A 22,964-nucleotide genomic window follows, 5' to 3' on the forward strand; every position below is an offset into this window, starting at 1 on the left:
CGTGTTCACCTGTGTCTATCTGAGAAGAGTTTGGTTTGAAATAATAATGGGAAAACGTGTGGCTGTCTGCTATGATGGTACTGAAGAGTGAATGCGCAGTGAAGAGCACTGGCAAGCAGCACAGACAGGTCTGCAAGAGATGCATTTCAGTGCATTTGCTGTGTAAAACAGGAGCACTGCTTGTGGGTTCAATTCTGTTCTTAATCCCCATGTGTCGGTATAAAGTCAACTGCAAAATAAACAGAATTTGACATAAAATCAGAAGGGGAACGTGAAGTAACGTTGACCTGTTTTTCCTTTTTGAGATATTTCTGTGGTGTGCATCAGCTGATTTTTCTCACAGAACTTCAAACTAGCTGAAAGCTAAAAGCATTAATGAAACTGCAAGTGAAATTAGGAGAGTGCAGGGCTTTTTTTTTCCTTTTGGTACCTCCATCTGTAATAAAAGTATCTTAAAGTATCTTTATTTAAAATGCCATGTTAGCCTGATGACATTGCTCTGTAGGATGGGAAGGAGACTGTCAAGAAATACATTGATGAACTAATAGATTGATGATCACTAAGGGGCTATGAAGCAGGATTAAATACCTAGGATATTAATTTTATATTCAAGGAAATCAAGGAAAAAAATCTGTGCTGTCCTCTTGACCATTGTCACAGGAGTAGGGGACAGGAGAAGTGGGTCCAGGATGTACATGAGAGGCTGGATGGACACAACTGTACCTGATGGCACCTGGAATGGGGTTGTTTAAATTAAAACTGTGCTGCATTTATTAAGCAGGGATTTTCATCCACAGTTTTGTAAATCCCTGCATTGTAAGTTCTGTTACTTGGATCCTCACCTAACCTTGGCCTATGGATGTTTTCCTTTTTATAGGATAAACACAAATTCCAGCTTTTCATTACACCATATGTGTAGACTAAATACACTGACCAAGTCATTCCACTACTGATGTCAGCACTGGAGCCTTTAGGTGTATTTTGATCATGGTCGAGAGAAGTCCTTTACTGTGATCAGCAATGTCAGCCATTTAAAAGATATATACTGAGTACCTTTCCAGAAGTACAGACTGATTCAATACACATTATGTGCTAGTCTGTATTGGCAGGGGCAACCCCAGTGTTGTCTTTTCAGGCGGGGTTTCTGGTTCTATATTTATGGTCTTTTTTACTCTTTCTGTGTGAGCCGGCCTTGCCGCTGCTTGCCTCTCTCTCGCTGCTTCTCAAACCATTCCCAAGCTGTTGCAGAGACCGTCTTACGCATCACCCTAGTCATGGCGTTCACTTTTACAATGTAAATGTGTGTGTGGGTTATTATTATATTATCGTTTGAGACTTTCTCTGTGTGGGGATGTTGTCTGGGTGCCCCTCTACTGTCTACAGAGGAGTACTTGGGCTCGGCAGCTGATACTGCAGGCGCTGGCGCAGGGGTGTAGGGGCTGCACTGTACAGGGCAATGAGCAGCAGGAGGCAAGGGGCCATGGCTACTGTCCCTCGTGGTCCTGGGTGTTCTCTTTCAGAGCAAAACTAATTTTATTTCACAATCACTGTGCCTTTTAACTCCAAAACAGCCCATATGAGCCTATTGGAGTCATTCCATTAGCACCAGAGGGCATTAAATTATGTCTGTGATGGCACTCAAAGCCTCTGTTTTCACTTGTTGGCAGTGAAAGCCTATTTAATGTTTTTTCTTTACACTTGCCTGTTCGTCTTCTTGATTTTCTAAATACGGAGTTAAAACACTGAAGTGTCAATACAAACTTTCTCTGTTAATGATGATACTGATTTTTGCATTGAATAAATATTTATTTCCAGGAAAAATGCAACTTTATTTTTTAAGGCAGCTAACGTCCAAAGAAGGCTGTGGTTTTTCAGATGTGTATGGAATCAACAGGTTAAATTCACCTCTGCTGTATTGCTTCTGAACTTAGTGAATTTGCATTAGGGATAAATTTGAGCAAACATTTCCAGACAGCTGTTGATCTGTTCTGATCTTTAACCTCAGTGTTACAAAAGCTCTAAAATAGGTCTTGGGGATCTGTTTGGTAACAGAGAGAGATTTCTTCTTTGTTCACAGCTACTGAGTACATAAAAGACTGCCTGAGCTGCAAAAATACCTTCTAATGCTTATGTTCAAGCACACGCAATTGCCAGATAGGTGCCAGAAGGAGAAAGATCCGTAACAGATCCGAAAGCCCAGGAATGTATACCACGCAGCCTGGATGGTGCAGGGAGCCCACAGCTAGCACCAGCTGGGAAGCTGGGATGTATGTTCTGCAGTGCCCTATGGAGGCACCAGCTCCTGTCTGGGAAGCAATAGAGCCTGTTGGCCGGGTCGGGCATCTCAGTGTCGTGCTGTATGGCATAGTCGGGACATACCTGGGAACATTTAACGTGGTACCACTCAGGGACAGCAATGCAGAAGACCAGCTCGTGGTCTTTTGGAAGTGTTGTTGCAAATATTCAACTGGGTTTTTTTTGTTTTTGTGAGGCTATGGGCGTCCAGGAAAGAAAAAGAAGCAGCTTTCATTCATCACTTTTGATACAGACATTCTTCACTGGACGTTGTTGTCTTGTTTACCAAACCATGGGACATACCTTCTCTTTCATTCAAAGCACCTTCTGCTAGCCGTGTGCTGCTGTCCTGTTATCAGGCAGTTGGAGAGGGAGATAAAGTGCGGCCTCAGGCAAAACAGGTAAAAGGAGAAGGCTGAAGACATTAAAAGAAAATTTAGGAAGAAAACCAGACCAATTTTCTTAATTTCATCTATTATACTAAGGCACAATCTTTCAAAGAAGCTGCATTAACAGAGTCACCTTTAAACACCCTGGGCAAAAAGCTCAAGGGAGCACTGTAGGGAATTGTCCAACCCTGGTAAAAGGGAGAAGTAAATTTCTTAATAAGCAATTCTGCATTTGTAATCCTTATTAAATTTCACCCTAATCACTGAGCATTAACAGCAGTGGCTGTGATAGCAGGTCATACATTTTTTCAGGTCAGACAGTTCTCCTTCTTTTTCTGAGAACTTCATTTTCCAGAACTATTTTGGGAGTTTGGGTGCCTTTATTTAGCAATGTAAATTTTAGTCTCCAGACACACAAAAGTGTATTTTGTAATAAGCTTGCTGAAGGCAAATTGCCAGTGTTCAGTATCCATGAGACATATTGTCAGAAAGTTTAAGATTTCTAGAAATTTAAAGCCAGATAAGCTCAAGTACTTGTTTAAGTATTTTGCCAGATAAGACTGCATTTAAGACCATTTCTTTTCTAGTGGAATTTGTACTCTTAAATCAGTGTGAAATGTTCCCCAGTGAAGTGCTTAACTCAATAAGCAAATAGCCGAACAACTAAATAAGCTGTTAGTGAGTGTTTTTTTGTTTTGATGTGGTTCTTGGAAAAGAACATGCATGAAAGGTGATACAATCTGACCTCTACACATGCTGTGAAGATTGGTAAACAATCCAGGGTATCTCCCACAGAATGAGGAAAGCTCTACCAACAGGTATAGGCTTGTTGCAGCAATACTAGGTTTAGAATAAACAGTGGATTTGAGTTTTTCCACTATTTGACCTAATTTTTACTGTCTTTTTGGTAGAAAACCATGTTTTCTCTATCTGACCTTTTTGGTATTTGTGGGCTGCATTTGAAAAGGAGCTTTGAGCCTCACCCCAGGTGTCCCGCTGGAGAAGCAGAGTCGTGACCCTTCAGTTAATCACAGGGATGCCCTGCGCAATGCTTGAGGTAGCTTACATCCCTCAAAGCAGGATCCAGAGTTGAGACACTTCTGTACCGCAGAGGTTACTCTCGCCAGGCACATAGGAAACAGTGGCTACCTTCCTTCTGACACCAATGCACCAGTGCCTGCTTTCCTTTGGGTAGCTTTTCCTGTGTGTTTCTTTTGTTTTCTTTGTTGGGTATGTTTGCTTCTACAGTTCCATCAGTGTTGCATTCCAGCTGAGGCATTTCACTGAGATTTTTCAAGTTCTGCACAGCTGACATTCATCTTTTCTAATGGAACATGCTAAGAGTTAGCCTCCTGGTGCCTTCAGATGAAACCTGGTTTAATTCTGAGACTTCTTCTTTAGATCTGTGATAAGGCCCCCAAAAATGCTGGCCAGACCATCGCAGGCTAGGAGATGTGATGGCTTTCTTCAGGGTTTGGTCCAGAGTAGTTCATCTGACAGCTGCAGTTCACAGTCCATGAGAGACCAAACAGTGTTTATTTGACTTGGATTGACATGTCAGCTCAGCTCTGGACTTTGCCCTTCACTGGTCTTTCATTCTGCATGTTATATAAGTTTGTAGTCTAAATCGCAAATCATCTATTTGGGGATTTTAAAAGTTAAGATTTTTCAAGGGTGCGGGGGGAGAGGGACGCTCTTTCGGCAACAGCTTGGTGTACTACGAGCACAACAATGCTGACACGTGCAGTATAGAAATAAACTTGGCACTGGCCATCTTTCCAGAGTATTCTCTGATTTCTTGTGGACTTTGGCACTGCTCTCCTTCATGTCTCTCTGATTCACATCTGCTTTTGTCTGCTACTTTAGATTCTCCTCTGTGATCGCAATATCAGGGTACTGCTGTACGCTGTGAGGTTGCTCTGTGTCAGTGTGATGGGGGTGCCTTTCTTTGGCTGGAAAATTTTCTTTGCTTTGTCCCAAGTTAATTCTGAATCTCCCTGTAGCATCTTGCTAAACATCTTCTTGTTCCACATCTGAATTATGTCTCCTGCTAGAGGTTCACTGAGCTTCTTGGTAGCTCTTTACCTCCCACCAGTCATAGAGCCTCTTGCTGCTTCACCTTTCTTTTTGTACTTAAAAACATGCTGCTTGCAGGTCTCAATTTTATGAGGCACCTTACTCTTCATCCTTTTGTATAATGTTTCACAGTTGCCTTCATCTGCCTTGGTTCGCTGCAAGCTCCTACAAAGTGCTTTTGAGCTGTCTGTTACCAGAGGTGAGGTTGATTTCTGATTGCCTGCCTTTTTGCTGGGACTCGGGGCCTGTGGATAAAACATGGGTTAAGACTTCTCCAAGAGGATTCTCCGAGTTTCTTTTCCTGAGTTCAGTGAACACTAAACGCCAGGACGCTGACGGAGATCTGTGTCTTTTGGTGTCTGAGCTGTACCTGTGCAGCACTAGGACTAGTTTTACAGCAGCCTAAATAAAGATCTGTTTCCCTACAAGAGCGACTTGCTCTTGCCTTCTCGCTCTGCACGTGGATACGAGGACCAGAGAAAAGAAAGGAGATGTGATGGCTCAGGAGGATCTGAGCTGTGGAGAAGGTGTGGCTGGACTGATGTATTTTGTTTGGTAGCACGGTGAGCTTGGCAACCACTGGAAGATGTTGATGAAACTGGTAGATGTTTTTAGTGGGGCAGCGTATTTTATTCAGGAGGACCTCCAGGAGCAAAGCTGGGTTATTTTGACATTTCAGCACTGAAAATTAATATTGATCCACCTACAATCATACCTCCTTATTCTGTTTCTCTTGTGCTTCAGATAGTTCTTTTCTCAGGTGTGAAAAGAAAGAGGAATACTAACCCAAAATGTAGTGTAAATGTAATGTCTTAGGAATTACTTGAGGTGGGACGGCTAAAAGTATTGCCATTTCTGAATTTTCTGCCAGGTGTTTCTTTTGATCTATGCCTTACAACTAGAGACTCTCCTGGTAAGAAAAGTATGGTGATCTTTAGTTGAGTTTGTTTACTTGCTTTGAAAGTAGCTTTTAAGCTAGGTACTTAGCCCTCTGCTGTTACTCAAGAAACTCTGTCATTGAAATCAGGAGTTTTAGCTAAATACATATTACCATGATTGAGTCAGTCTGCACTTTGCATTTTAGATAAAATAGAAGTGTTTTAACCTGAAATTTTCACTAAAAAGTCTCTAAGTATAATAGGGGATTTTAAGAACAAATTAGTATTTTTAAACCTTAAATGTGTTTAAGAAAAAAAATGTTTAAAAATGCCATCACGATATCATGCTAAAGCAGCTTTGGGGCACCTCTGCCTGCATACTCGCCTGCAAATGTGTGAATCTCTGTTTTATATGGAATTGTAGCATTGTTTACAGATTTTTTACAAATAATATAATACAAATAAGCTTTACAAGCTGTAGACCTGTATGATGTATTTCAAAAGGATAATTAAGTTAAAATTGTATAAATTGGTGTGATGTGCATGCTTTTCCTCAGTGACACATTGAGAACATTTTGTGGCTTGGGATAAAGGCTGTTAGAAGGATTTCAGTGGGACCAAAGAGCCACTTTAGCCACCAAACAGCTGCGCAGGGGCTCCTCCAGTCTTTGACCGGGTTGTGTAAATCCAGGCTGATCTGGTTAGCCTTTAGATATATGGGCCCACCTATAAAAACAGATATCTATAATTATATTTATGTGGCCCCCAGGCCAACAATGAGAAGCATGGGTGAGTTAGCATGTTGAAATGTGTGGATATTAATATTAATATGCAAGAACATTAATGTTTCTGTGTCTTTTTCATGAAAAACTGTGCTTGCTGTATTCCCAGGAGACCTGAGGTGTTGTTTTGTTGTTTTTTTTGTTTTGTTTTGTTTTGTTTTGTTTAATGTAGAATCACTTAATGTGCATCCTATGTAGGTTGTACCGTTATTGTGAAAATGAGAGTCAGCTTTTGTAACCTCCTCCCTTCTTTATTAGGTTGTCTTCTGCCTCAGTGATCCTCTCCCAAATAACCCCTAATTATCAGTTCCAATGGGAGCAGAGCAATCCTATTTTGTCCCCTCAGGGCACCTCAGCATTTGTGAATGGTTAACTCTGATCTCAGATAACTGGTTGCGTTCTTGCGGGAAGCCCAAGCCAATGAAATTACTTTAACCTTTTACCTACATAACTTTTCCTATAACAACTTCGGTTCCCTCTGCTCTATCTACCTTGCAGACCGAACAAAAGGTTGAGGTGTATTCCCAGCAAATACATAACACTTGTCACGTGCAAAGGACGTACACTTGCTCCCTGCAAAATACTATCTTCCCCGACACATTATTCTGCAGTCTTTGCTGCTTAAGAAACTGCAGAGATGACCACTTTAAAATAGCTTTGCAGTTTATGGATGGGTACATGGTGCTCCAACATGCAGTGTCACAACGGGATTGGCAAAGACAGCCTGAAAGAGAGTATGGGCCCAAATTGCTACAACTGTCTGACGAAATGCTGTGCAAAAAGCGGTGTTGCAAGTCAGGCAGAGGTAAGCCACAGGCACGGCGCTGGGAGCACGGAGAGGATGAGTCCAGGCCCCAGGAAACTCAGTCTGCTGGGGCCTCAGAAGGCGTAAAGGTCATGAAGTCTACTCAAGGGTGGGAAGCCGTGCCTTGCCCCTCTTGCCCATGGTGCTGGTGACCCTGAGAAAGGAGCCCAGCTTAGCCTAGCTGTGCAGATTTAGTGTGAGCTGCAAGGCCAGAATGCACCTTAGATGTCTTTTGCTGGTTGGTGTGTTTAAACTACGGCTTGCATCCATGCCAGGCTTCATGGACCTGATCTCGCCTGCTCACAGAAATTAGATATTGTACTGGATTTTCAGGTCAGGGTACATTTGTCTTTGTAAGTCTAGCTGCAGTGCTTGAAGGCAGAAGCCTTGAGTGTGATTAAGCAACCCTTGCTTGACTCATTTTCAAATACATTGATCCTCTTTCAGCCAAAGTGGGTTGGATTTTGGCATAGTTTTGGATCACTTTAGACTTTAACTGCAAACAAAACAAAGTCTGGTTTCCGTTTCGACCTCATGGTCCATAGTACAGTTTTACGCACTTAAGTTTTTCCTGCTGACTTGTGAATCGTAAACAGAACAGGTATTTTCCCTTTGTCTCTCTGAAACCAGTCTCCTACAACTGTTTAGGGAATAAAATAAATGCGTAGATGCTAGCTGTGAGACAAAATATACCTGTGGTGACATGTAAGAGAGCCCTACTGTTGAAAACACAAACACTGACATGTTACACTCAGTTTTCTTTGAAACTAAAGTAAACAAATAAGATTATGCAGTGAATTAGAGTTAGTTTTGCAAGAATACCCATATAACCATTCCATAAACCTACTTAACAATGCAAACAAGATGCAGAGAATGATAATAACCTAGCACTCCCTTCCCCTTCTCTTTCTCAACCTCTCTTGAGATGAAATCTGATTTAATAAAATAGTATCTGCTAATACATAACAGCTCAATAACTGAATTTCTTTGTGTGAGTACTCTGCTGTTGGCATATGATGTGATGCCAGCCTAAGTATTCTTAAACGCTTTTAGTAATATCCACACAGGAGGGTTCTACAGATTCATCAGATGAAACTGATTTGAAAGCTATTTTAGCCTAATTAATTTGATTTCTTTGTGCAGACAAACTTTCAGTTTTCATGCAGTGACATGTCTGTTTGCACCATGCTATGTCAAAATGGTTTGAGACTGGTAAGTACAAAAAACACGTGTAAGCATAACATTAATGTCACACCCAATCAACTACAAAGCCAATCAATACATCAGGAAAGGTCATCCCTCTTGAATACCAGAGTAAATACATGGTATTTCTGTGGACTTGGATACCAGTTTATCAGAGTACCTCATCACTGTTAGGTAGTACCAGCACAGGTCTGCAAAGAACTTGATTGTTACTTGATTTTAGAGAAGGGGAAAACTGATACTGAGTGTCTTGGTCAGGAGTCCTGAGATAACTCTAGGTCTCAAGGTCATACCCTAATTCTGCCTCTTTATAGTATGTTAAACTATTTGGTAGCGTCTAAATCTGGCATTAGATGCAAACAAAGTTGACAGTTGCCCAAGGGTAGACAGACGTAGGTGGAAAAATGATGTCCTGAAGAAGGAGTTGGGGAGGACACAACACATGAAATTGTTTTTCCCTTCTCTCTTCTGCCCAGGTCGGCAGCACCATATCTATGTATTTTGCAGGTGATGAGGAGGGGAACAAGAATAGGCTGAATACTGTGGGCATTTATGCACGCAAAGAGCTGAACTAGGCTGTGGCCTCCTGTTCCTGGGATCAGGGAGCTCACTTACTTAGCTTTAGTACCATGAGCCTCTCTGAGGCAGCAGTGTCTGTCAGAGCCCTTCTGCCACCGTGGTTCCATTGAATTTTGACCCCTCTGAAGTGGAGAGCACAACCTGCCATTCTGCTTCGTCCTCAGAGCAAGCACAGTTCAGCTTTGCCTGGACTGCTGAGAAATGCTGAGCACTCAGGACCAACGATGTGTGATGGGTACAATGGGGCTGCCAGAGCAAAGTCAAATCTCTGGCTATACGTAAGAAGGAAACAGATACCATTGGACTTGCAACATTGGACTTCAGCACTGTACTTAGGGGTAATACTTAGACTAGAGACTTAAACAGGCAGAAAATCCATGACTTAAGCAACCTTAGTTGGCGGAGCTCAGAGGAAAATAAACCACGTTTTGGGGCATTGCCTTTGAGAGCATTTATAATGGCTTATTCTGCATGTTTCAAAAGACAGGCAAGGCATTTAAATGGAATATTTGTTTTCTGAGGATATTCAGGATCAAAAAGAAGTCATGAAGCAGTAAAATAACTTCATAAATGAAATATCTCTAGAAGGTATGCAACATAACATAAAAGCTTATCACCCCGTGTAACATAAAAGTTGTCAATAACTGGTCATCTTCAGAAATTTAGCATTCTTCTTTCAACAGAAAGAATCCTTCTGAACACAAACAGATTTGAGGACAATGTAAACAGGTTTCATGACAGCAGTAGGTGAGGAATAGAAGCAATTTCCCCTCCTACTCTGAGAGTGTTACAATAACATGCCCAAGATGCGACAGTTCATGTCTTTGGAAGTGGTCCATGCCTCATTTTATCTAACATTAGTTGATCAGTGCCATCCATTGATCAATCTGTGCCACCCTAATGCAGAGCGGATCAGGAGAGCCAGGTATCCCATGCCAGCTGAGCTCTGCTGGACTGCAGAGTGGTGTGGCTACCCCACCCTTTTCACTCACTGTCCTGGAGCTAATGGCAGAAGAATCTGAAAAATCTACATGATGGATTTGATGACCTGGATGAAATATAGTGTAGGATGTCTACGCATAAAATGCATGGATTCTGATGATTCTGTAACAAGAGAGAGTGGCTTATAGATAAAACATATAGCCAAATGAGAAGTGTGCTGGAGGGGTTCCATTGAGAAGTCTCCTCAAAGCCTGTAAGATGTTCTCCATGAGGTCAGGGCTGGCTGTAGGTGAGAGTACCCTGCCTGGGCAGCAGGCGAGGGAGCGCTGAGGGGCTTCAGGTCATGGAGGCATAAATTGTTCCTTGTTCAACTCTGTAAGCCTCTTTCAGAGCTACAGGAGCTGTCTTGTCCTTTCTGCAGACTCTTCCTCCCGATGGCTGAAGGGACAAGGTGAGATCAAGCAGCTGACGTCTGGACACAGCTTCTGTGTGCCCAGGTAGGTAGACTTTGCCTCCCACAGCTCGCCAAGGAGATGCTCAGTAGCTATGAATTAACTGTGTTTGGGGTCGTAATGAACTCTCTTCAGTTCTCAAAACCATGAGGGGCTGCGTGGCTGCTTCAGTATTCCTGTAGTAGCTGCAAGTGATCCTAGAGACAGCTGGGTAAAACTGTAATTATGAAATTGCCTATAGGTTGCTAAGTATAGCCGTAGCACAGACAAAAGGCTTCAAAGCAATGCCTAAATGACTCTCAGTCATGCTTAGCCTTCAGTAACTAAAACCCCTGCCACGTTCCCTGCCATACGTGTGTGTGTATGACAATTTTCATGCCCTCCCAAGCTTGGAACAAAAATAACCTGGAGGCAAACGGTCTCTATGTGTTAATTTGAAGTTATTTTCTCTACACCTGTTGGTCTAAAAGCTGTATTTCAATCATGTAAATTACACCAAGATATCTTAAAATGAAGTTAATTTTCTGGAACAAGTGGCTATTACAACACTTGTGAGGAGGTGGGGAAAGAGTGGCTTACTTGAAATTCAGAGTTAAGATCCAGTTTAAATTGTTGGTGGTTCTGTGGGAGGGAGAAAGGGAGGGAGGCAAAGACTGGGTGTGAGACAGGCTTGATCAGATTTGGATTCAAATCAGATAGCAGCGTTGGAGCCCTGGTAGCAGTGCCCTGTGGCAGTGACCGTGGCTTTCTAGGGTGATATCGGGCAGGCATGCACACCAGTTCAGCGCGGCTCAAGCAGACTAATGCCGCTGAGCCAGTAATAGCAGAGCACAGATCAGCTGAGGACATGCAACTGCGTTTCCATCCAATGCACCAGAGCAGCTGACATGGAGTTCGTGCCATCTGTGCCCTCTGACACCAGCGTGAAAGAGGAGGGGACAGTACCTGAGCTAGCCCAATGCCTGCCACTACAGTGTTAACTTGTCCAACTTCTTACAGAAATTTGACTTGGGAAACCTTAGGCTGCCACCACCTGATGCGAGGTAATTTTTCATTCAATAGCAGGAGTTGTGAAACTAGATTTACTGTTGTGAAACCACAACAATATCTATAGAGTCTAATATCCAGGGTGGTGACAAGCAGGTGTTATGAAAAGCTTTTTAACACTTTGTATGGAAACAAAGATGGGATCAGTGCAGAGCAAGTGTTCTTGCAACTACTGGGGCTGCTACTCCACCGCATCCAGTCCTTGCCGGGCACAAAGGGTGGATGCCCAGCTACATGCCGGCCTGGGTAGGGATGGAGGGCACTCCTTGGGTGTCCCAGGCGAAGCAAAGCTGGCCAAATACTCTGCTTCAGGGAGTGTTTCACAGCTGTGCCAGCTCTGCTTTTTAATTGCCTGTGATTTCCAGGATTAGACCCTGGACTGTGTTCTTGCTGACTTCAGTGAGAGCGTGACTGCAATAATTCACCAGCAACAGCTGCCCTGGAGAGCTCCCTGTCTTATAGCCGCAAGAGCAGTGCAGTTCTATACATCATCTGCATTTTAAGTACGTACCTGTGCTGTACTGACTGGACAGAAACCTAGGTGTCAGGTAAGAGTGTGTGATGTCTGAAATGCAACTGCAGATCAAGGCTGCAGTGTAAGCAGACAGAGGAAAAAGCAGGTAGAATCTCTACGTAACACCTGAATTTACCTTGTCTTTAGGAGCCAGGAGGTTAGAATTACATCTAATACTGGCAAATAACTTATTATAAAGGACGGTCATCTCCATAACCCGTCTTATATGAATGAAGCATAGCTCACTCAAATGGCAAATCAGCAGTATAATTTTGAATTAAATATTGAGCGACTTTATTGAAAATAAAGTCCAAAAGCATCCAAGAGGCACGGAGCATGTGCGGTGCGTGGGGTGCGCTTGTATGCATGGGCACGCCTGTGCTGGGGATGGAGAGGGCAGCAAGGAGCAGGGAGGGGCAGGCTTGATTGGATGTGAATAATGGGCTTGATTTCCAAGCTTTTCATCACGAAGCCTCTTCCAGACTGAAAACTTTCCTGTTCTTCCTGTCTAAAAGCAGATTTCATGGCAAAACAATTCCAAGACTTTGGCTGTCATCCAAACATACTTGGAGCTGTAGTATTTTAGCTGATCAGCAGGCTCCTTTAATTTTTCTGTCGTGCAGCCAAGATCTTGCTGTATAAAGATAATCCCCAGTTCAGCTTTACCATCTGAAATTACTTTTCCTTAGGAAGGAGTGCTGTAGGAAAAATAGTGTTTGACCTTAGTGAATCTGGGATGTCTGTAGACTGCTAATGGATATTACAGAAACATAAGTCTGATTTTTATATATACATATATCAGCTAGATATATGTGGGTATATATATGACTTTTAATAGGAGTTTAATGAACTGATAATAAGTTCTGCCTAAAAATAGCAGGTGACTGATATTTACATAAATTTCTGTAGGCAGCAGGTAGGGAGACTCTTCCTCATAAAGGGTCAAGTAATTATTAAGAATTCTTGTTTATTAAACTGTAAATTATTATACACCTTCATTGTAAGCAATAATAATGTGGGCTTGTGGGAAGAAAAGTCATGTGATGGCAAGCCATGCAAAATGAAGTTGCAAACTGTACTGTCACTACTCCACTTTTTGGTCTAGTCTGCATGTGTCTCGAATCGTTTTCTGTTTAACGGCAGGATCCAGAAACCCTTATTCATAAAAGTAACCTGACTGCAGGCAACAGGATTGCTCTCTGTAAGCTATATGGTCTGCAGGAGCAGGATGCACATACCCTGAAATTAGAGCAGATTAGTTGGATGGTAATGTATTAGAAAGTACATTTTGAATTTATTTGGGTCTTCTTAACTTGTTTTTGGATTCATTGAGCTCAACTCCCTTGCTCCTCATGATGAAAAACCGGAGAGGAGACAGTGTGGTGAGCACAGCTTTGCAGGGCCGAGTACAGGGGGCTGTGCCTATGTGCTGTAAGAGCTTAGACCAGAAGAGTTGCTTCTGCTACTAAACCCTGATGGTGCTGGGCAGATGTTACACGCCTGCAGTGAAAACAGAAAATTCCCAATCTTTTTCCTTCCTTTTTTTTTGGGTGGGTGGTGGCAAGAGGGGAGCTCATGTCACTAAGACAAAGAGTAATATAAAAGGATCTGAAATCATTTTATGAATGACTTTTTCTGGATGTGGATTTTACCCCCTCCTCTAACTACACTGCTCAGAATCTCAGTTAGCTTTTGTGTCTGTTTTGCTCCCTGATTATTTTGCAAGGCCTTGGGCTTTGACTGTCAATGCATGTAGCTTCCAGAAAGCAATAATAATTGAACAGTTGTAGTGTCCTGGATTACAGGCATCTTCATTAGCTTGTGTTGACGACTACTTTATTGTATAAGTTCCTATATAGTGTCTGTCCTTTTCAACGACTGGCTGTGGGGAGACTGCTTTGCCTTCAACAGGGTGGTATTATTTTCTGCAAAGCAGTAAAGTTGAAGTGTGTCCATGTCCAAAATGCCTTCAGGCTATTTTTTTTAGAATCCTAGGATTATTGTATGCTTCCGCTAATTTCTCCTGATGGATTGTACCAAAATGGCTTTATCAATGACATTCAGAAGATACAGCTTTTTTTTTTTTTTTCCTCCTCTTTATTTTCTTTTTTTTCCCTATCTGGCCATAACTGTTTCACATTCAAAAGAGTATTCCTGGCTTTCCAATGATAGCAAGGTTCCCACCGTGCACACTTAATTGGGTGAAATTTCTGCACTTACTTTTAACCAGTGTTGTTACTTTGCAGATTTTATAAACAGTGAATGTCAAGTATGTGAGAAACTGCCAACAATTGCATTGTACTAACTTAGAGAGATTTTCACCGTCTCCTGAAGGATATGGATTTTCAGTTCATGATCTTCTCTTTTTTCATTAGGCAGTTTGTGTGTTTTTAGAAAAATAGTATTTCTGTTCAAACTGAACATAACTCCTATTCTGCTTGTGAGAAAACTAGCTCAGGAAGCAGCACTGTGTGTATAAACTGAGTTTACATTTACTTGCTTTTACTTCACATCCTGTGGGGCTGCATTTGGCTTCCTTCCCACTTTCCTGGGCACCCTCCCCCCATATTTTTCAGGTAAATCTCAAATCTGACAGGTTTTTCCCAGGATTCTGTTGCTCCAGGTCATGGAAGGCACAAAGGTCTGAGTATCATTTTAGAAATAAGAGGTCTCAAGGCTGACGTGTGAGTAAATAGGGAAAGCCCAAGGGTTAAGTTCATGACCTTGCTGCACACTTGAACATGAGACTTGCTCGCTTTGATGCTGAGTTGACAGTGTGATTCAAGTTGTGGTGTTCCTACCGCATGTCTAAGGATGTCTGCAAGAAGAGAAATTCAGGCAGGAGTTTGTCAAGATGTGAGCAACAAGAGAGTAAAAAATGTCAGTGCTATGGTTGCAACAGGAAGACTAGTTTTTATTGACTCCTATTGTAATAATCTTAGATATCAAATACAGTTTATACAATGGTAAAGGTCAAAGCTGACAATTGCAAAGTAAATTAGAGTACTGACATTATTCTGCTTTGAAAATTGTTTTATCACTTTTTGTGTTCTTTAAGAAAAATACTTGGTATTGGGAAATGTGTAAAAGAACTTACAGAGAATGGGTGGGTGTTTGTTTTTTTTTTAACTAGTACTCAAGAAGTGACTTTAGCACTGAAGGGAGTTATGAAAATATCATCTGCAGCAGTCTATCCTGAGTGCAGCAGCACAGCCAAGTCTGGGGAAGCAATATTTTGCCAGGGCACTTACTAACCAGTGTGGACATGGCAAGATTCCTTGGTTTTTTGGGTGAAATAAACCCTGCCAGCTCTTTCGAGTGTCGTTGTGTTGACACCAGGGACACTTGCCAAACTGCATTGATATGGGATTGTATCTTTTGCCACCTTTCCCTGAATTACATTAGGGAACTTTTGCAACATAGATCTGATCTGTTTAATTTGAAATATAAGTAAAGATCCTTGGTTTTTCAGGCTTATTCTCTAATGAGTGGTCACTGGAGTAACAGAGAATAAATACATACCTTTATCTTGCAACTATTCTTTGAAGTCTTAGTAGCAGGCATAGAGCTGGAAACATTTTGGGGCTTTGCTCTTATTCTTGGTATTCATTTTGCTGTGTGGGCAAATCAGTGCAATTCCCTTTACCCTTCTTTCTCAATCTGTGAAATGGAGATAACACTGCTCTGAGATTGGAGATGGCTGGGCAGTGCCATTGCGCGCTAGATCCCAGGGCGATTTCAGAAACCTAAAGGAGTCAGCATCACTGTGACTTAGTTGGGAACAGTCCTGGTTTGGTCTGGGTATGTGTCAGCAGAAAAATTGACCTCAGGAGGGTAAGTCTGAAACTGTGACTTTTCTACTAGTGATGATTAATGCCGTGAAATACGAGGAAAGACCTGAATTGTTAAAGGAGATGTGTTTTTAATGTAATCAAAGATGTAAGTGTCTTGTGGTTGATTCTGTGGTAGCTGTAGATCTGGAAGGAAATTAGGAAATGTGGTTGTGAAAGAAAAAAAGATGTTGACGAGAGCACTAGGAGACGATTACCATCTTTCCTGCAGGACAACAGGAACTGACTGCTTTCTTTAATGATTGGAAATAAGATATGTCCAACTTCAGAAGGAGTTCTTGAAAAGGCTGGCTCAGTTATACCAACCTCTCCTCAGTCACACTCCAGCTTGCCTTCTGGGCAGCCCTGTAAAGTTGTCCGTGGTTTGTTTATAGCCCCACCACCTCCCATTTAAGACTCGGAGGAGATGCTGGAAACATAGCTGTACCCGCAGGCAACACCTGCACTGTGGGAAATTGTCTTTCTGCCAGAGTGGAGGCTCTTAAGCTCCCGTACTATTACTCTCATTCCTCTCTGCTTTGAAGGGAACGGAGTGTATCTGAATGATTCCCTTTCAGGTTATATGCAGATTGTATCTTTTTTCAAAACTACCCTGGCAGGAAATAGAGATCAGAAAAAAATCTCTGCAGAAGAGATTTAATGTACTGTAGGGCTTTGGTCTAACGCGACAGGTTACCTGAAAAGTAAAATCTCAGTGAGCATTTATTGGAGTGGTAGGAGACTGGCATCCTCACAAGTACTTGTTTCTAGCTCTCCGTTCCCCATGCAAGCCCTGCAAGGACTCTGTGCCAGAGCTTGTGCTGTGTAGCCACTGGCTGGTGTAGCTGGTATACTCTCAGTTTCTCTCTGAATGGTGCTTGGGGTAGGAAGAGGTCATTAGAGAACTGATGCATACAAGGAGTGAAATTATAGCTGAAAACCGTCTCCTTTCAGCTTTAAGCCATTAGGATTTGCAGGCTCCCATTGACCTCAGTTGGCTGGCTGCACAGCCCCCAGGAAGTTTCTTAACGTACCAGAAACTTGTGCTGACACAGAAAGGGTCCAGACTTCCTCTTCTCTCTTACTGCATCACATGCGTAAGAGGCTGATGATCCATTGCATCATGCAGGTGGCTTCTCCTGGCAGCTGCTGCTGCAGATCCGTCCCCAGAAGTTAGTCCCAGACTTACCCCCGGCTTGTACCTCTGTCCCAGTCAGAGCTTGCCTTGATGCAGGGCAGTATGGGCCAGAGCCTGTCCTTGTATCTCTCTGAAAAGGGAGGAGGGGAAGGTGTAACCTCATAGAATATAAGCCATAGCACAAAGGAGAACCAGGCTCAGGGAGCACGCTGCAAGGAGCGTCATGCTAGTGCTCCCACTGTGGCTTCTCCCCACGATGTCCTCAGGGCTTTGACTGGGGTGTGCTCGGTCCCTGCAAAGTGGAGGCTGGAGCTGGTGCCGAAGAAGTGCGTCATACTGATGTCACCTTTGCTCCCAGAAGTTTGTTGTTCAATTTCTAATCTGAAGCAGGAAGGGAATTAGGGATCTTTTTCTTGGGTGTTTATTCTCCCCTCTGTAATGTTCGGACTGCTGCTTAAAGCAGGGGAAAAAAGGGTGATGGCAAGTTTGTGGGTTGTCTCCGTGAAGCTGGGGTGTGCAGAACATGCTGATGCTGTACTTGGGAGAAGAGTTGGGCTTGGGAAAAGAGGTTAGGATATGTGTGGGGGTTAGCTGACTGGAGTTTCAGAGGGAGAGCAAGCAGGAAAACTACAGCCAGGAGAGAGGAAGGGTATGCCTTGGGAATAAAGGACAAGGAAGAGGGAATACTTGCCGAGAGAGGGACACTGGAGCAAGGACCCCTTGGTGTAGAAATGAAATTTGTGATCACTGATCCGACATAGCACCTGGGGGTAAGGGAGCAAAAAACTCTCTGCTGATGGAGAGCCTGCCTGGAAAGATGCATGCAGGCTCAACAGCAAGGTGGTTTGTGTTCACAGGCATGATGGGTCTGAGGGAAAAGCCAGACTATTTCTCTGCTGCTATCTGGCCATTGGCCATATAAAACAAATAATCAGTTAAGTCACTGACCAAGTTTTATAGCCTGGACTTGTGCAAGGGTCAGGTACTGCCCCATCTCCCAGATTCCCGATTTCTGCAACAAGTGTTATTTCTGCTCCTGTTTCAGAACTGTGATCAATACTTTAAGATACAGAGTCTATGCACTTATTCTTCAGGTTTGTCCAAACTTTTCTGACCTTACTGCACTGCATAGGAGTCTTTTGCTTCTTAACTCCGTTCATCCTTCACTGATGGCATTGAAAGCTTTCTCCCTTCCTCCCACACTCATGTAAATTAGCTGAGTTTATCTGAGTGCTTGAAGCCTAGCCAGTGCAGTTTGGTCTCAGGATTGCTTTAGCACAACTTCATCCAGTCAGACCTCAGGCCCCTGCCTTGCACCACAAGAGCTCTCCGAAGAAAAAGGAGCTCCTACTTAAAGGCAGCTGCAGTATTAGGATATCTTTGTACTGCAGAGGACAGCTCAGGACTCCTTGTTTCTCTGACACGTCCTTGAACAAACATGCCAGTGCATGTATAAACCTGAACAAATACTGTTTTTCTTGGACTTTCACAGGGAGCACAGATGAATGCGTGGCTCAAGCCCTCGCTGTATCAGACTGCTCCAGCCTGAAGTGCTTCCCAGCAGCACGGCTGTAAAGTGGCAAAGCTATGAAACACCACTGCGGAGAGAGGCAGTGGGCTGCTCCGTCCTTTCTGAAGAGGTGTCAGCTCTATAAACAAACCTTTCAGCTAAGTTCCTCTCTCCAGCCAGGAAAGGGAGGAAATAGCCCGCCTGGAAACAAATTAACCCTGAGCCCTTTTCCCCTTCCCAACTTGTTAAGGTAGAGGGTAGGTGTCAAGGCTTCAGTGGACTTTTACCACTATTGTTGAATTCACGTGGAAGATGGTCTGGTTTTGATGGCTGCAATGAGTAGTGCAGAAATGTGAGATAGCTGCCTTGGATGTGGTGGATTTAGAGTTGGGGGCTAAATCTCTGATGGAGTTCCTATCACTATGTGCACCTGTGTTAAGGAGAAGGGGAGCAAGAGGTACGTAATTACCAGACAGTTACAGTTAAAAATGGAAAATAATTTCCAACCCATCATCTTTAAATTACTTTGTAAGTCTTGCAGGTTCCCAACTCCGCTGTCTGTAGACACCATGCGTGTGTGGTGTGGATGTGAGTGGGTAACCATACAAATGAAGCATTAGCAATCCACACTGAATAAGCTGATAAAGCTAATCCAGGGGAGTAGGAGCTACTTGAATACCTTCTTTCAACATATTACTGTAGCTAACATTTTGTTGGGGTAGTCACGGAGTTTTTCCTCCTAGCCGAGCTAGTCAGGAGGTAAGAGATGGACTACTGTGTATGGAGCCATGTAAGAGGATAGGTCAGAGTTGTGGTTGCTACCTATGGAGACTAAGGGCTCGCCTGGAGATGTAGTTACAACTGTCTTCACTGTCGTGTTCTCCTCTCCTGTTGTGCTCTGGCCAATTCTGTGTGATGGACTATGACACAGCTCTTAAAACATTGCTCCCTGTCTCCTTGTGGGTATTCCCTCTCGGTTTTTATGGTTTTGCAGTGCTGTCTCCCCCAAGGGATAGTGATCAAGTGCCCTGCCACTGCTGAAATGCCACGATCGGCTAAAAATCGGCCTTGCTTTTTATCTTGTTGATCTCACCCAAGCCCCAAGTGCTCTTCTTCCTTTGTGCTTGAGATTTTTATTTTGTTTAAAGTGATAAAGCCTTCATAATAAAATCCAGGCTTGCATTTTAACCTGTTAGGACCTACCACAGAAAGGAGGTCCTAAATAACTGTTAGGATTATTGATGGCTTACTTAAATGTAACACTGTCAGAACAGCCCTTCCTATCAGTCAGAAAGTATCTGGGGCCATCTGTCATCAGGTCCAGCCTAGCATTATATTACGCACTCCTGTCTCACTGAGGGTTTATTACTGATGCTTGCAAAGTGCTTTGATGGTAAAAGACTGTAGGTGTTTGAGATATAATATTATACTCAGAATTCATCAATCACCCATCTGTAGATGCTTTGCACTGGTTATTTCCTAATGAAAATGGAAGGGCATTTCCTGGAAAATGGTAGCATAACTGCTAGGAGAGTAGGAAAGGAATAAGGAAGCTTGCCAGCAAACCTCGTGAGTCCAGGGGTTGTTGAGCCTGGCACTGTATAATGGAAGTTGATGCTAGTTTTGGGTGCGCAACTGAACGTGACCTTCCACAAACACGTGAGGAACATAAGGTAGCAAAATATAAGTATTCAGATGAGCTAATATTACAGCATGTCCATCAAAATAATGCTCAGACACTTGGTCTTTCAACAGGTGATGTGTGCGAGCAGCACAGCATGCTTGTGCATGTATGAGGTTTCAAAAATTAAATTGCTGTGTAAGTGAAGCTGGGTAGGGTGTTAGGGAAGAGTAGCCTGTTACAGCAAAGGGTCGGTGTGATTTCATATGTCTTTGGAGGCCTAAGGGTGACTGTGTTTCACTTTGGGCTCAACTCATTATGTAGAAGAGAGGATTGCGGAAAGAACAATTATTGATCCTAATTTCTTCCAGAACTTAAAGGTTAAAGGAGAAGTTTAGCCTGTCTTCACATAAATGAAGCTTGCAAACTTTTTAGGAAGAAAACTGCTTGCTTTCTTGAAGGAATTGGGGAGGAGTCAAATGCACTGACACACAGTATTTGGCATTTGACTACGCCTGAAGTCACTGCAAAGTGTGGGATGATGCAGAGGGTAGACAATGTTGGAAGAATTCCCCGGCATTGGAGACACCTCTGCTTTTCCCTTCCTGCAGGATGGTAGGGATAGCACTGACCAACTTCCCATCTTCTAATGGCCACAAACGATAACGAACAGCCCTCTATGGTTGTGCAGTGGCACTGGCTTGGAACCCAAAGCGAAGGCAAGTCTTTGCTCATTGCTCATCCGCTGCCATTCCCTTGCAGGTGAGCCACGCCGAGTCCTGCGCAGCCTGCTATGAGGAGTCTTGGATCTGCTGTATTGGATGGGAATAAAGCTAAAGCATGGTCTGGGGCACAGAGACTGTCTGAAGAGCTGCACTGTGCCGTGTTCTGCTGTGACAAGGAGATAAATGGCTGCTGAAGGCTGAGCCTCTCCAGCTCCTAGTGACTGCAGAGAGGGAGTTGCATTTGTTGTGCTTCTCAGGTCATGCTCGTTCTATGCGACGACGCTGGATAATCAGCTGCTCAAAGCCATCTGGACTCGTTCGCCTATTGAAGTACAGTGTCAGCTCTTGGCTAATCTTGCCAATTATCTAATCGTCTTCTACCACTGAAAGCACTAGTGCAGAGATATCTCTGTAGCCCTTATTCATTTGGGTGGTTTTTACTCAGTTTATACCTATTCTTCCTTTGTTTTGCTGCACCGTGTGAGGATGCATGTGAGCTGTCTGCAGCGCGTGGGCGAACTGAATGGAGAGGCTCTGGAAGGCTTCACTGGGTTGGGGTTTTGCACCCAAGGCGCTGGGTGGAGGCTTTGTCACAAGAATGATGATTTTCCCCTAGCTTGCAGAAAGGTCCTTGTTTTTCTTTCCTTATAACCTTGCTTAACCCAGCAGCTGCTCATGAAGGTGTTAATTTCTGATTTATCTTTCCTGGCTTGCAGCCATGCTCCTGAGAGCCAAACTGGGAGTGATTCCCAGTCCAGATGTGATAGTAGCTCTCTGGGGGACTCTGCTGCCGAGAAAGAAGCGGAGTATATGACTGGTTTTAAGTAACCCAGTGATGTTGGTCTCAGAAGTCCTTGCTGGCTTGCTCTTTTTATTCAGTCTGCAATTTCGATTACCCAGCAGTGCATGTGTCAGCTCAACCCTGTTACTGGTTACATACCATAGTCCCCTACAGGAGCCTCAGATAGATGTTTTAAACACTGCATCTTTCAACTTGGTCCGCAATTTACCGTGACATGCAACCTGTGTAAGACTGATAATTTCTAATGCTATAGAATAAATGTTGATGCCAAGACTGGCCCATTGTCCTGGTGTTGGAGATGTGGAATAACTGTGCTGGGGTAGCAGTGTAGTGGAGGAAAGGGCTCCTCCTGGAAAATGCAGTCGTGGTGTGACAACAGCATGCAGAGTGTCAATGCGCTGACTCTGGGTGGAACAAAAAAGAAGTTAGGAAGTAATGATTAAGATATTTAAACCAGTTTTCATCATGTAATGGCATCCTGACAATATCTTCTTCCTATCCACAATCCAAAGATTTTGCTGTCGCTATTGACTTTACCTGGAAAGTGCTCGGGATATTATCAGGTCAAGTAGCCTGATGAAATTTAGGATGGATATGCCATTAGATGCCTGGTGCTTTAGTTATGATGTTAAAATACTGATAAGGTGTTGTGGTGGTGCAGCCCCTCCCGGGCCACATTGCAATGTCAGGACCAGCCAACATTGTGCTCTTGTGCAGTGAGTTGGCACAACCCGGTACTTTCTTGCCCTGGTTACGGTACAGTGAGTCAGGACAATTAGGCAGCCCCTATTGGCACCTGAAACTCCTGTTGCCTGGAACCATACCTGAAACTCCTGCTGCTTGGATCACAGCCCACTTTCATGGTTGCCTGACAAGAATTATGGCCAGAATGGAATTACACTGACCAAAGTCAGTCATCTTCTAAACCATAAACAGCAGTCCCAAGTGAGGCCATTTGAGCTCTCCTGGACCGCAGCGGGCTGCGACTAGCATCTCCCTCTAAGTGGGAAGCCTCTCAGAGCTCATGAACTCTCCAATTTAAAAGTGAAAACTGGAGGACTGTCACTGACAGCTGACAATGGGACCTGGGCTGATACCCTCCACTCCTTGAGGCTCATCACTTTGCTCATTGAGAAAGGCCGAGACATTTGAAGTGAATATTTAACTGAACTTGAGGGGAATTTTTAACAGGTATACCTTTGTTTATCTATATATCTCTAGATCTATCTACCTACCTATCTATATATCTATCTTCGTGTCTGTGTGTGTGCATGTGTGAATTGAATCTATAATCAGGTCACTGTTGTGACTGTAGTAATTTCTATAGAATCACTTTGTAAGTGTTAAATTAGTCAATGATTAAGTGTTGCTAAATC

General features: G+C 43.3%; 1 long non-coding RNA gene across 2 annotated transcripts in view; it reads left to right on the forward strand.

Moving 5' to 3' along the window:
- Positions 1 to 21,852, forward strand: part of LOC142037362 (uncharacterized) — a 30,808-nt gene extending 8,956 nt beyond the window's left edge. For both annotated transcript variants that reach the window (XR_012652357.1, XR_012652358.1), the window contains 2 exons: positions 10,371 to 10,446; positions 20,824 to 21,852. This is a non-coding gene — a long non-coding RNA (uncharacterized LOC142037362). The remainder of the gene's footprint in view (positions 1 to 10,370; positions 10,447 to 20,823) is intronic.
- Positions 21,853 to 22,964: the final 1,112 nt, after the last annotated feature.

This window comes from Buteo buteo, chromosome 1, assembly GCF_964188355.1.
Source record: "Buteo buteo chromosome 1, bButBut1.hap1.1, whole genome shotgun sequence".
NCBI lineage: Eukaryota > Metazoa > Chordata > Aves > Accipitriformes > Accipitridae > Buteo > Buteo buteo.